This window comes from Moschus berezovskii, chromosome 7, assembly GCF_049115385.1.
Source record: "Moschus berezovskii isolate FMDL1 chromosome 7, NW_MosBer_1.0, whole genome shotgun sequence".
In the NCBI taxonomy this organism is placed as follows: domain Eukaryota; kingdom Metazoa; phylum Chordata; class Mammalia; order Artiodactyla; family Moschidae; genus Moschus; species Moschus berezovskii.
The window spans coordinates 110,447,266-110,460,777 of record NC_142466.1 but is presented as its reverse complement, the minus strand read 5'-3'; the positions used below and the strand labels follow the sequence as shown (position 1 = coordinate 110,460,777).

General features: G+C 48.2%; 1 protein-coding gene across 16 annotated transcripts in view; it reads right to left on the bottom strand.

Annotated features, from left to right (window-relative positions):
• The window catches only part of ZNF618 (zinc finger protein 618), a 212,010-nt gene that overhangs the window by 115,145 nt on the left and 83,353 nt on the right, over positions 1-13,512 (bottom strand). Inside the window, exon 1 of one of the 16 annotated variants that reach the window (XM_055427649.2) lies at positions 10,849-11,506. The exons of the other annotated variants lie outside the window; for them this stretch is intronic. The gene's annotated coding sequence lies outside the window, so the exon portion shown is untranslated. Of the gene's footprint in view, positions 1-10,848; positions 11,507-13,512 lie in introns of those variants that run through there. 16 annotated transcript variants of the gene reach the window in all.

Sequence of the window (13,512 nt, the reverse complement as noted above, 5' to 3'; positions counted from 1 at the left end):
GTCATCAGAGAAAAGACAGCCATCTGGAGAAAAAATAGTCAACGTTACAAACAAAAGGATGGATCTGCTCTGGGGGGATAAGAAGGAGAAGCGAGCGAAACGGATGGTGTTCCTTGCTCCAGTTCTGGATTCTTCTGGAAGATCTCAGGCCTTCCTAATACTCCCACAGAACAGCTCTAAACATCCAGCTTTTCCATCCTCCGTATTTCAGGACTACCAAATATTTCATTTCCTTTTATCCCCCTCTTCCCGAATTCACAAGTGTAGTAAAAAGTTAATGAATCTATAAATTGCTCACTGGCTTTAAAAAATGAGAAAAAAAGCAGTTAATGGAAATTTTAATGAAAACACCCTATCCGCATAACTGATGGCAAACCGAGGGCTGAAATACCTGGGATTTCATGGCCCAAACTGGGTGTCACAAAAGCTTGCACACATTTATGGAAAGCGGGGTTCCAAGCTCATCGATTTCTGAAAGACGACAAAGTCTCCACTCCAGGCTTCAAAGCGGAACTGTGCGTGACATCTACCCTAAGGAAAACATCATCAGCACTTTCCATCATCAAACTGGGAGACCCTGTTTCTGAGAAAAGGAAAATGGCAGAGAACCAGGAATCTGTTCCGAGGCAAGAGGCCAAGGTTTGGGACTCAACTCCAGAAATGGTAAAAGTCACGATAACTGAGGAGCTATCACGTTCTGCTGGGGTTCTCAAGAAGTCCATCGCCATGTAACTGCCTGAGTTTCCCTCCTCTGGAAATGCAAGTTGAGAGAACAGGAGTACCTGCATTTTGGAAAAATATCCCAGGCCATGTAGGCACATCCTCCCTTTTCAAAAGTACCACTTCGATGTTTATGATATATCAAGCACAGAGCCAGAAATGTTACAGACTTTATTTCTCATACACACCCCCTACAACATGGAGAGGTAAATATGACTAGCCTCATTCTAATCTCACAAGGAGAGAAAGGTTCAGAGAAGTGAAGTGACTATCTCAAAGTCACACAACAGAGTTAGTGGATCAACGTCAAGGCGGGCAGACACTTGGGCAGTCAGCACTCAAAAAATATCACTAGACTTTCTTCAAAAGCCTCTAACGGGTCTCCAGCCTCCATTCAAGGCCCTCCAGTCCAACAGCCTTCACAGACAGCCTGCATGGTCTTTGTAAGATATAAACACGACCATTCCCATTTAAACCCTTCACAGGCTCCCCTTCTCCTGCAAGGCAAACACCACACTCCTTTACAGCTCCCGTTACCACAACCCTTACACCTAATTTTCCAGCCACACCAGGCTTCCTGCATCTGCTCCCCACACTCACTGCCTGGCTAACTCTCCTCCTCGTCCTTCAAGTCTCATCCTAGACATCACCTCCATCTAGAAACTTCTCAACATCCCCACCCTGCCCTACTCCACCTCCCATCCCTGCTCCAAGCCACCCTAGGCAGGGCTGGATCCCCTCTGATGTACATTCTTCCCAATGGCCCCACTGCTCCACTACCTACCAGCCCGCCTTCTTCCCCAGTCCATGGGTGGCCCCCAACGCTTGTTTACCTCTGAGCACACAGAGTTCCTGGCCAGGAAAAGAGACCTGGAAAATGCTGAGGACGGAAGGGCAGGATGGCAGGAGATCTCTCTACAGCACCCTTGTCACCTGACAGGTTCAAACCCAGAACCAGGTCTGGCTCCATCCAGCCACCCCAAGGGAGATCACATGAACCAGCAGCCTACAGATATTGGGGATGATGGAGTGTTGGCAAAAGCAGGAAGAAATGTCATTTTCCCCAAAACATCCACCTCCTTGCTTGTTCATCCTTTTCTCAGTGGCTCTAAAAGTATAAAAAGGGTTGAGATAGAGAGTCAAAGAAATGAGAGCCAGAGGAACAGAGAGAGTCAGGAAAGTACAGGAGGACAAGAAGAGGAAGCCACAAGCACGCACGGAGCAGAGTGGGGACAGGCCAGAGTTTGTCCTGAGGGTGAGGGGACCAAAGGCAGAGCTACTGGATGCAGACTCCCGCCGGCCAGGGCTCCCAAAGAAACACAGGGGGACAAGAAATACCTGGAAATGATAACAGCCACTTTCAGTTTCCAGAGATTTTGAAGCCTCTTTCTCTTTGTTTTCCCCTAAACCAGTTACAATTAGCATTGAGGGATATAATTACGTTGTTAGTCTAATTGCCTGTTTGAAGCAGGATCTACGGGGGTTTAATGGAAGATTTGAGGAGGGAGGGCAGATAAAATAAAAAGTCAGGATAATCACAGAAGAGACCTGAATGTGACTTTCTTCCCAGGTAGAGACGAGGCCTGGACTGCACCAGAGACCGGGGAATTGCCTCCCGCGCCAACTCACTCGCCCGGCTGGGCAGGGAACGGCGCTACCGGGCGGCGCGACTTCACTGGAAATTGATTTTGGAGACGCTGACCTAATTAATCAGGAAACGATCCTAGAAAGGCCCTCAGATTTGGAGCCTTTGCACTATTATTGGCAGTGACACACTTACACATTGGCGGGCAGTGCTTTCCCCAGTGGAAGCCAGTGTGGTGGCAGCTGATTGAGCAGGGCTGTGTAGGGCCAGAGACCTGCCTCCATTGTGGGAGGGTGGTCCCGTGCAGAGAGAGCATACGGCTCTGTGGCCCTGGGGACAGAAGTCAGAGGGAGGCAGCTCTGAGCTCAGGATAAAGAGGAACATTCTCCTCCAGGCAAAGAGGACAGCTGAGAGGCAGTAAGCACCCTGACAACAGAGGCATTCAAGTTGGATGACCTTGTGGCGAAGATGCAGAGGAATCAACCCGGAGAGAGAACCAAATGCCTTTGAGGGACTGTACAAACCACTCCATGGGCTTCCCAGGTGACGTGGTGGTAAAGAGTCCACCTGCCACTGTAGGAGACACAGGAGACGTGGGTTCGACCCCTGACCTGGGTCAGGAAGATCCCCTGGAGTAGAAAATGGCAACCCACTCAGGTATTCTTACCTGGAAAATTCCACGGACAGAGGAGCCTGGCATGCTAGTCGCACACCACTGAAAAGAAAGTGAAAGTGTTAGTGGCTCGGTCGTGTCCGACTCTGCGACCCCATGGACTGTAGGCCGCCAGGCTCCTCTGTCCATGGGATTCTCCAGGCAAGAATACTGGAGTGGGTTGCCATTTCCCATTTCCTTCTCCAGGGGATCCTCCCGACCCAGGGATCGAACCTGGGTCTCCTGCATTGTAGGCAGATTCTTTAATGTCTGAGCCACCAGGGAAGCCTGAGCACACACACCAAAACCACTCCTATCTCCAGACTACACAGAGGAAGTCCAGGAAAGTAACACACTTTCCAACCTAAGCCAGTAAGTGTAGTGATAATGCCACCACACATATCTGAGCCTGAATACACACCTCATCCGCAGAGGGCACTGCCTTCTGAATCATTACACCTGGCGATGCCATGATGCCAGGGGTTCCCATCTGCTCACCTCAGCACGGCTGGCTCCCATCACAATGCCTGGCACAGAGCAGGCACTCAAAAGTAGGTGGGTCAACCTACTTAAACAGCAACCAGAGCTGATGAAATGACACATGTCCTTTTAATCAAGTAAGTTTCTGTCTGTAAACATCTCAGCTTCACATTCAGAGGAGAGGGCTTCTTGTCGTTGTTGCTTAGTTGCTAAGTCGTGTCCAACTCTTTTGTGACCCCATGGATTGTAGCCCACCACGCTCCTCTGTCCAAGGAATTTCCCAGGCAAGAATACTGGAGTGGGTTGCCAGTTCCTTCTCCAGGGGCTCTTCCTAACCCAGGGATCGAACCAGCAGGTGATCGAACATGGAGAGGGCTTAGATTCTTTCCAGAACCCTCCAATTCTCAAGGCCACATACATTCTCAGATTCTCCTCTGAGTCTGATGACTGCAAAGCTGTGAGGTACAGGGGGCAAATCTCTTTAGAGCCCTGAAACACTCCGCAGAAAAGTGTGAGGCTTTGGGTCTGCAGGCAAAGACTGCTCACCATGCACCGTCTGCCTTCCTCCCCCACCCCACCCCCTGCCTAGCTTGTGCCTACAGGACAAGAGTGGTCATGTTCCAAACCTCGGGGGTGCCTGAGAGAAGCGAGTTCTGCTGAAGCTTCTGCAGTTTCCACATTCGGGGTGACAATGGGGCTAGAGTGCGCTTGAGGCCCTCCATGCAAAGGGAGCAGAAATTCCACCGCACCATTTACGGGGCTGCACTGCACATATGACCCAGGGCAGACAGATTCATTGAAATCCAATAAAGATGAGAGGCAGGGAAGACTGCTCTGCCTGGAGAAAGCCACAGCATCTCCTTCCATGCAACCTGCCCGGCTCTGCCAACGACCAATGGGAAGACAAACGGCTAACTGGATGCTCTTCGCCAAAGGCAACAAGATGCTGGCCAAAGGGATACCCTGGACTCACCCTTTCCCCACCACGTTGCTCCAGGGTTCCAATTTTAAGGCCTTTAAAATGTCCGAGGCAGCTGTGCGGGTTTTTCTCTTTTTTGGAGGGGGATGGGGCAGGAGGAGGAGTAAAACAAAAACAGAGCCATGGCACTTGTTTTTCGAGTGGAGACAACCATTGGCTCTTTTCACTTGATAAAAGGCTGAGAGACCTTGTACCTGCTCAAAAGTGCACCCCACGTTAGGGCTGGTTCCAGCTGCAGAGAGCAGTCAGGAAGATGTGGCAGGCCTGGTCCGAAACCAGGAATGTGACTCTGAGCTTTGCAACACAGGCCCAAACTCTTCATTCAGTTCAGTTCCACTGAACAGTCACTTAATAATCAGAGGAAGCATGTGGCCATAGGAGTTGGAAGCTTCTAGAAGTCTATATGTCTAGTCTTGTGCAGGATTTAACGGACACCTAAGAAACTTGCTATGGAGGAGGGCCAGGATGCTGTCTCCTGGAAATTGCATCAGTGTCATGCTGTTGCTGTTCAATCGCTAAGTTGTGCCCAACTCTTTTCGAACCCATGGACTGTCTACAGCACACCAGGCTTCCCTGTCCTTCACAGCTCCTGGAGTTAGCTCAAACTCATGTCCAGTGAGTTTGTGATGCCATCCAACCATCTCAGCATCTGTCACCTCCTTCTCCTCTTGCCCTCAATCTTTCCCAGCATCAGGGTCTTTCCCAACGAATCAGCTCTTCTCATCAGGTGGCCAAAGTATTGGCGCCTCAGCTTCAGCATCAAGTCCTTCCAGTGACTATTCGGGGTTGATTTCCTTTAGGACTGACAGGTTTGATCTCCTTGCTGTCCAAGGGACTTTCAGGAGTCTTCTCCAGCACCACAATCCGAAAGCATCAATTCTTCGGCACTCAGCCTTTCTTATGGTCCAATTCTGACATATGCACCGTGAGCATAAGGTAATCCCTGGCACCAGAGTGTTCACTGTGTGTGTACTAAGTACTTTACACACATCACGTCTTTTGATCCTTACAGTAATGCTGCAGGGTAGGTAATCTACAACTCAACCGTCTGGATGAGGAAACAGAACTACTAAGATTTAAGTATCTTGTTTACATGAATGAGCCCAGGTTCAAATCCAGCTCTACTGGATTCCCAAATACCCTGGAAGATGCCAACCCACTGATGGATAAGGATTCACTAAAAAGCCCCAGGACAGACTGTCAAGAGACCCAAATGGGCACAGGCTTGCTTCTCTCCTTCATTCAACAAACCTTCTCTGAGCCCCTCCTCTGAATCAGACACTCAACCTACACAGTTTTAGTGAAAGGTGGAGTGTAAAATCAGTGGGTCCACTCGGCAGGGGAGAGAAGAGCTTAATCCTGAAAACAGAACAAGGATTAGAGAATCACAGACAGGAGAACGCAGGCCCTCCCAGAGCCCTGCAAGACAGAATGAACGGAGGCAGGGAAACATCAGGTGAAGTCCATCGCTGGAAACGAGAAGGGCCACACCGGCTGGGAATCCTGTCTCAGGGCCAGACATCTGGGAAGGTTCCCCTGGATAACCAACCAGCCACCCGTGTCTCCCCTTCAGCTCTGTAAGCACAAACGAGTCTAAGAGCATGAGACCCCCAGGTCACAAGTGGCCACTGACACACACTCCACCACCCATCTGCAAGGGGTTTTTTCCCACCCTGCTGCAGAGGAGAGGAGACAGAAGCACAAGATCCTCACTGCCTGGCCCACAATCAGTAGGGAAATGTAAGGGTCTGTGATGGTCATTAACATCCCAGCTTGCCCCCCACCTCGCGGAAGTAATTACACACGGGGTCAGGTCTGGAGCTCTTCCCTCTAGGTACTGTGTCTGCAGTCAGGGGAAGGATGGGGGAGGGTGTGTGTCTTGAAGGAGCGAGAGGCTGTCTGTCTCTCTGAACTCACAGGAAGTCCCAGGACTCCTTGTTTCCTTGGCAAACAGTTTCTAGCCCCGTCACTGATAAATTGCCTGAATTCTATTTTTTTTTTTTTTGGAAGGTTTTCCCCACTTCACTGATTGCTTTCACTGCCTTTTTCTCTACAAATTTAATTAACCTGCCGTGTGATCACAGGTTAGGTAAGCCTCCACCCGTCTTCAAACTCAGTTTCCCCTTCTGTAAAGTGAGAGTGGACTCTGATCTCTCAGAGGTCTGACAGCTCAACAGGATTCTGTGAGCAGGCTTGGGCTAAGCATGTAACCTTGATGCTCCGGGCTGCTTCGATGGCCCGGAGCTCCCTGGAGCACCAACACCATTCCGCTCTGAAGTGTGCCAGGCCCTGACTTGGTGGCGCCAGCTCTCAAGGCCTGGCATTATCCTCTATGAAAAGGCAGGACGACCTCACTTGGCTAAGTCCCTCTGTCCCTGATGGAGCCCCAAAGCTCAAATTTGCCTCTGGCATTTCAGCAGAGCTGCCAGTCCCTGGGTGTAGGAGAAACTCCAGATCAGGGGCTGGATCAAGAGCATAAGCGTGAGGCTGAAATTGTAATAATAATAACTGACATTTATATCACGCCTTTCATCCCCAAATCCCAAATTAATTAACTTTTTACGAGACATTTTTAAACTAGTGCCATTTAATAAAATTCTATTAGGAGAAGTCTTTTTTTTTCCCCCAGCCCTATATTTTTATTAACAGCCACCAAAAATATAATTTACAGGCAACTGAAAGCCAGGCAAGAGGGGGAGAGGGAGTGGCGGGTTCTGCCGGTGAGAAAGCAGGAGATCAGCACTGACCACAGGGGTGGACGCCCCCCATCCCGCCCACTGCCTCACTGTTATGGGTCTATGCCCTCTGAGACCCGTGGCCCCTGGTTCCTCTACAAGACTGAATCTCAGCCTTGCGTCATTCATATTTTCTAACAATCTATTTTCTGCAGCCGCCACAGGAGCTGCTGTGCATAAAACAAGCAAACAAAGCACTCACGGTCCTTGCATTCTTGGGGCACACGACCTAATGAGGGAGGGGGATGTTCAATGATTATCTCACTGATAACTGAATAATTATGATTGTGCTGGATGCGGAGAAGAAAGAGACTTCTCTCCTCCCCTCCTGACAGCATTAAACAGGGAAACATAATCTACCTGGAGTTTGGGGCGGGAGGATCAAGGAAGACAGACACCCCCTAAAAATGGACATTTAACCTGAAGACTGGTGGGATGCAGCAAGGCCGAGGAGGGGGTGGAACTGGGGAGGCACGATTCAGGTACCGGGAACAGCCTGTGTGAGGGCTCAGAGGCTGGAAGGCGCCTGGCATGCTGAAGGAGAGAAGGCCCGTCCGGTAAGGCAGAGGGAAGGAGAGTGAGAGTCGGGGCTGAAGGGAGGACAGGGCCCACAGAATTCCATCCTGAGGGGAAGGGAGAGCAACCCAAGCAGGGCAAAAGCATCATGTATGTGCCCTTTTGTTAAAAATATTACTTATTTACTTATGGCTGTTCTGGGTCTTCGATGCTGCATGCGGGCTTTCTCTAGTTGTGGTTCTTGGGCTCTAAAGCTCGGGCTTCAGTAGTCGTGGCCCACAGGCTTAGCTGCCCCAAGGGAGCTAAGCTTCCCAGACCAGGGATCAAACCCATGTCCCCTGAATTGGCAGGAAGATTCTTAACCACTGGATCACCAGGAAAGTTGGTTCACAGCTGGCTTGTATATTTTTTTTAAGACTTTCGGGGGACCATTTTTAAAGTCTTTATTGAATTTGTTATAATATTGCTTCTGTATAATGTTTCGGTTTTTTGGTCAGAAGGCACGTGGGATCTTAGCCCTCCTGACCAGGGATCGAACCAGCACCCCCTGAATTGCAAGAAGTCTTCACCACTGGACCGCCAGGGAAGTCCTCGGTCCGTATATTCCTTTATGTCTGTGGCGTGTCACCTTCTCACATGCACCTATTATAGCCACGCTTCTCCAACATGACGGCCACTAACCACATGTGACTTCGCATTTGAAATGCTGTAATGAATCCAAAGTGAGACGGGCTATACGTGGAAAATACAGATTTCAAGGACTTTGCACAAAATAAAAAATATAATAGCATATCATATAATAATATAGTAGCTTAAAAGAATTTTTATATTGGTTACATGTTGATGCGATAACATTTTGGAGGTACAGGGCTAAATAAATTATATTACTAACATTAATTTCAACTGTCATTTTCCCCTCTGTTGTGGCTACTAGAAAATTTAAATTACATATGTGGCTTACATTATATTTCGACTGGATACCTCGGTGTTATGAATTTAAGAACAAGAATTTTAAATAAAATCTTTATCCATCTACTTCAGGGGCAAGATGAGCACACGTGGCTACTGTGGCTAGCTGAGGCTCAAGAGTGATTTACCCGGCCCTCTCCATCATCCCACAAAACAGAACGAAAGAGTGGGAAGGGGAGACATTGCACGTGGGACCAGACCGTGCAGGGCGGGAGCATGCCGCAAGGGGAGCTCAGAAGTTCTAAGGGGCAAAGCAGCTCCATCTGTCACCATCACATTCCCCATGCAGTTTCAGCAAAGGAAAAAGAAGAGGGGTGGGTAGTAATAAAGGGAAAACCTAAAAGCCCAAAACTTCCGACTCCCATTCCCTGAGTCAGAGTAAATAAGGTCAGGGAAGGTCACTTTTCTCCAGTCACCTGGCCTCCATTCCAAAACTCAAGGCCAAGTTCTCTTTCCTGACACTGGCAGCGGACAGGACACAGGTCACGGCGGCTGAGTCCCTCTCCACCCCTCTTTCTCTCAACCTCCCACAACAGGTTTCACCAGCCAGTGGCCTGGAACGGGTTTGGGGAGGGGGGGTTTATATTATTTTAAAATTTTTCAATGAGTTGCCATCATTAAAAATTTAGGAAATGTTACATAAAATTCTAGATCTAGAGCTTCTCTTTAAAAAAAAAAAAAAAAGTCCGAAGCTCTGGCCACCCTGGGCCTACATTCTGACGTGGCCACAGGCAAGTACTGCTAAGTGGCAACGGCTCCCCTTAGACACAACACAGGGGATCCCGGCTGTACTGCACGCGAGGCTGTGCCCTGCAGACACACTCTACCTCCCGCTGCACCTGCCTGGGATGCTCTGTTTGTGCAGTGACCCCTGTCCAGAATGCCCTTCCCTCTCTCATCCATGGCGAGTCCCGCTGTATCCAACGCTGCCCTCGCCCCTCCAGCTCTCCTGAGTCAGTCGGGTGCGGGGTTTACACTGACCGTACTCCACTGCACTAACTCAGCCCCATCTTCCTTCCCTCTCCTGTCTCATCGGTGCCAGGCAGAAGAGACGCTCGAAAACGTTTGCTTTGTGAACATGCCAAGAGCAGAGAAAACACGTTGGAGATCACTCCCTACCCATGTCTCCTTCTGAGCCGAATTTCTCCTGTGATGTTTCCAGATGTGCCCGGGACGGTAGGCAACTTGGTGAAACCAACCTAGAACACTCCTGTAAATAAACTTTCACCAATTACCTCAGAGGCCAAAAAAGCCATTAGAAGTTGGAATTATATGGAGTTTGGAGCGGCTCTGAACCCATGTAACCACTCTAAATAGCTCTTTCTGTTGAGCAAACAAGAATTTCTTGATTGCCCTTTTTGAAGTTGCCAGAGCCCTGTCTTCTTGCTATTAAAACAGAGTTTCACAATGGTCCAAACCAGTTCTTCTCGTTTTCTGAAAGAACTGTCTGTCATTCGATCACAAATAAAATCTTTTATAAAACAGCAAAAGCAAGGGCACCTGCCCAGTGAAGTGAGAAGCAATCATGTCTCCAAGCAGGAAAAATGGAGCACTGATTCACCGTATGCTCCAGAAGCTTTTCCAGAGCACTTACTGTATGCAAGTCCTGGGGACGTGCTGGACAGTTTGCAGCCCAGGAGAGCGGCAACAGATAAAGAGGAGACACTAGAGGGCATGTCAGATGATGCACAAAGACGTCCAACTTTTCCTCTAGTCCACTAAAACAGGCTCTGGTAGGCAAGTCAAAGGTTCTTCGAACCCCTGGATCCAGGTGGCGCTAGTAGTAGAGAATCTGCTTGCCAATGCAGGAGACATAAGAGACACAGGTTTGATCCCTGGATCAGGAAAATCCCCTGGAGGAGGACTTGGCAACCCACTCCAGTATTCTTGCCTGGAGAATCCCTGGATAGAGGAGCCTAGTGGGCTACAGTCCACAGGGTCGCAGAGAATCGGACACGACAGAAGCGACTTAGCATGCATCCAACCAGAAAGACCATATACTGGGCTGGCCAAAAAGTTCGTTCAGTTCTAGACAATTCTATACAGTCTTACAGAAAAAAACGGAACAATTTTTTTGGCCAACCCAATAAAATCGATAAAAGGAAAGAACAAAAGAGAAAGGAGAGAGGAGAAAGAAAAGAGACTTAAGATTCCAAAGTGATTCCAGTCATATCCCTCTGTGTGAAATTAAAAAAAAAAAAAGAATGATTACCTATGAACTTATCAAGCTCCATCATCTTGAGTAGAGAGACTGAGCCTCCGAGAAGGTTCCCATCTTGTCCATTCTTCAAACTCCAGTTCAAAAGCCCATTTGTTCCTCCATCTCTGCTGCCTTCAGGGGATAATAGAGACAGCAGCTGCCACCACTGACCACTTCCTCCGTGCAGGCACTCCCAAGTGTTTTTCTGTGTTCTGTTTTATCTCCCGACCACCCTATTGACAAGAGCTGTTCTCACTGCCTTCTACAGATGAGAAATGGGGTGGTTTGTAGAGGGTCGATCAGCTGCCTGGCTGCATGCATCCCAAGTCATCTGACTAACAGGGCTTCACTGTCTCTCTATCCTGGAGATTCACTACAGACCCAATATTCACTCATTTCTCCAGAGTGAAAAACAAAACAGAAATAAAGGTTGGAGTTTCTGGAACACAAAAGCCAAGTGCTAAGGATGAGGAATGAAACACAATTCTTAAGACACACCCTGATGAAATCTCCTAACTCCAAGAACAAAAAGAAATCCTTAAATGCTTCCATCAGTTCAGTTCAGTCGCTCAGTCGTGTCCGACTCTCCGCGACCCCATGAATCACAGCACGCCAGGCCTCCCTGTCCAACTCCCGGAGTACACTCAAACTCATGTCCACAGAGTCGGTGATGCCATCCAGCCATCTCATTCTCCGTCGTCCCCTTCTCCTCCCGCCCCCAACCTTTCCCAGCATCAGAGTCTTTTCCAGTGAGTCAACTCGTCGCATGAGGTGGCCAAAGTATTGCAGTTTCAGCTTTAGCATCAGTCCCTCCAATGAACACCCAGGATTGATCTCCTTTAGAATGGACTGGTTGGATCTCCTTGTAGTACAAGGGACTCTCAAAAGTCTTCTCCAACACCACAGTTCAAAAGCATCGATTCTTCGGCGATCAGCTTTCTTCACAGTCCAACTCTCACATCCATACATGACCACGGGAAAAACCACTGCCTTGACTAGACGGACCTTGGTTGGCAAAGTAATGTCTCTGCTTTTTAATATGCTATCTAGGTTGGTCATAACCTTCCTTCCAAGGAGCAAGCGTCTTTTAATTTCATGGCTGCAATCAGCATCTGCAGTGATTTTGGAGCCCCAAAAAATAAAGTCTGACACTGTTTCCACTGTTTTTCCATCTATTTCCCATGAAGTGATGGGACAAATGCCATGATCTTTGTTTTCTAAATGTTGAGCTTCAAGCCAACCTTTTCACTCTCCTCTTTCACTTTCATCAAGAGGCTTTTGAGTTCCTCTTCACTTTCTGCCATGCAGACGCGACGCGAGAGACGCCGGCCCCGGCGCAACAAATCACGTGAAGAGGCGCGGCCGTGAGGAGCTACCCCACGCCTGAGGCCAGGGCCGGCGGCCGAGAGGAGCTACCCCACGTCCAACAGGCGGTGGCTGCGCGGGCGCAGGAGGGCCAAGAGGAGCTACTCCACGTTCAAGGTCAGGAGGGGCGGCCTTGAGGAGATACCCCTCGTCCAAGGTAAGGTACAGCAGCTGCACTTTGCTGGAGCGGCTGTGAAGAGATTTTCCACGACCAAGGTAAGAGAAACCCAAATAAGACGGTAGGTATTGCGAGGGGGCATCAGAGGGCAGACACACTGAAACCATAATCACAGGACTGATCACATGGACCACAGCCGAATGTGGTCCACTGGAGAAGGGAATGGCAAACCACTTCAGTATACTTGCCTTGAGAACCCCATGAACAGTAACAAAGGGCAAAATGATAGGATACTGAATGAGGAATTCCCCAGGTCCGTAGGTGCCCAGTATGCTACTGGAGCTCAGTGGAGAAATAACTCTAGAAGGAATGAAGGGATGGAGCAAAAGCAAAATGCTTCCATAGGGGGGAAAAAAAACCTACAGAGAAACAGGACTCAGTCTAGCATCAGACTTCTCAAGGGCAGAAGATAAAAAGTATAAGGGTGACAAAGCTCTAAGCAAAAGGGCTTTAAACCTAGAACTCAACTGCAAACAAACACATCACTCAAGTAGAGGGAAAATATATATATATATATATACATATATATCTGACTTCTCAGATATACAGAGATTCTGGAGGCATCCGGCACCTTTTCTGAAAAACATAAAAGAAATTAAGTATAAGAAAGAAGACATCAAACAAAATTTTAGAGAGAAGAAAAAGAAACTCAACAAAATAGAGTTAAGTCTACAAAGAGTGGCTGAAAATGTAGCTGTGAAGCTCAAGGCAGCTCTTACATAATTTCCAAAACCACAATGCAGAATTTTTTTAAGCTGGAAATAAAATTCCATATCATATTAACCAAGAACTGACTATAGAGAGAGGATAAGGAAAGCATGGTACATTTAAAGGTCAAATATTTGTGTGTAGGCGGGGAATCTTTGAGGGTAGAGATAATCATTTATTCTTGCCCAAGTTTAAATATGTTTGCTAAAAATCTTAGCTTAAGTGAAAAAAATGAGAAATAAGATTATGACTTCCAAATGAGTAAGAATGGAGGTGGGGGGTGGGATTCAAGCAGCAAGGGTAGAAAGGATAAAAAATGGAAGTAAGAAAAACAGAGACTAAAGAAAACTTTGGCAATCCAACAACAAGCAGGAGAAAAACATCATGGAAAACCAAAAACAAATTAAGGTGGCAGAAGGAAGCTG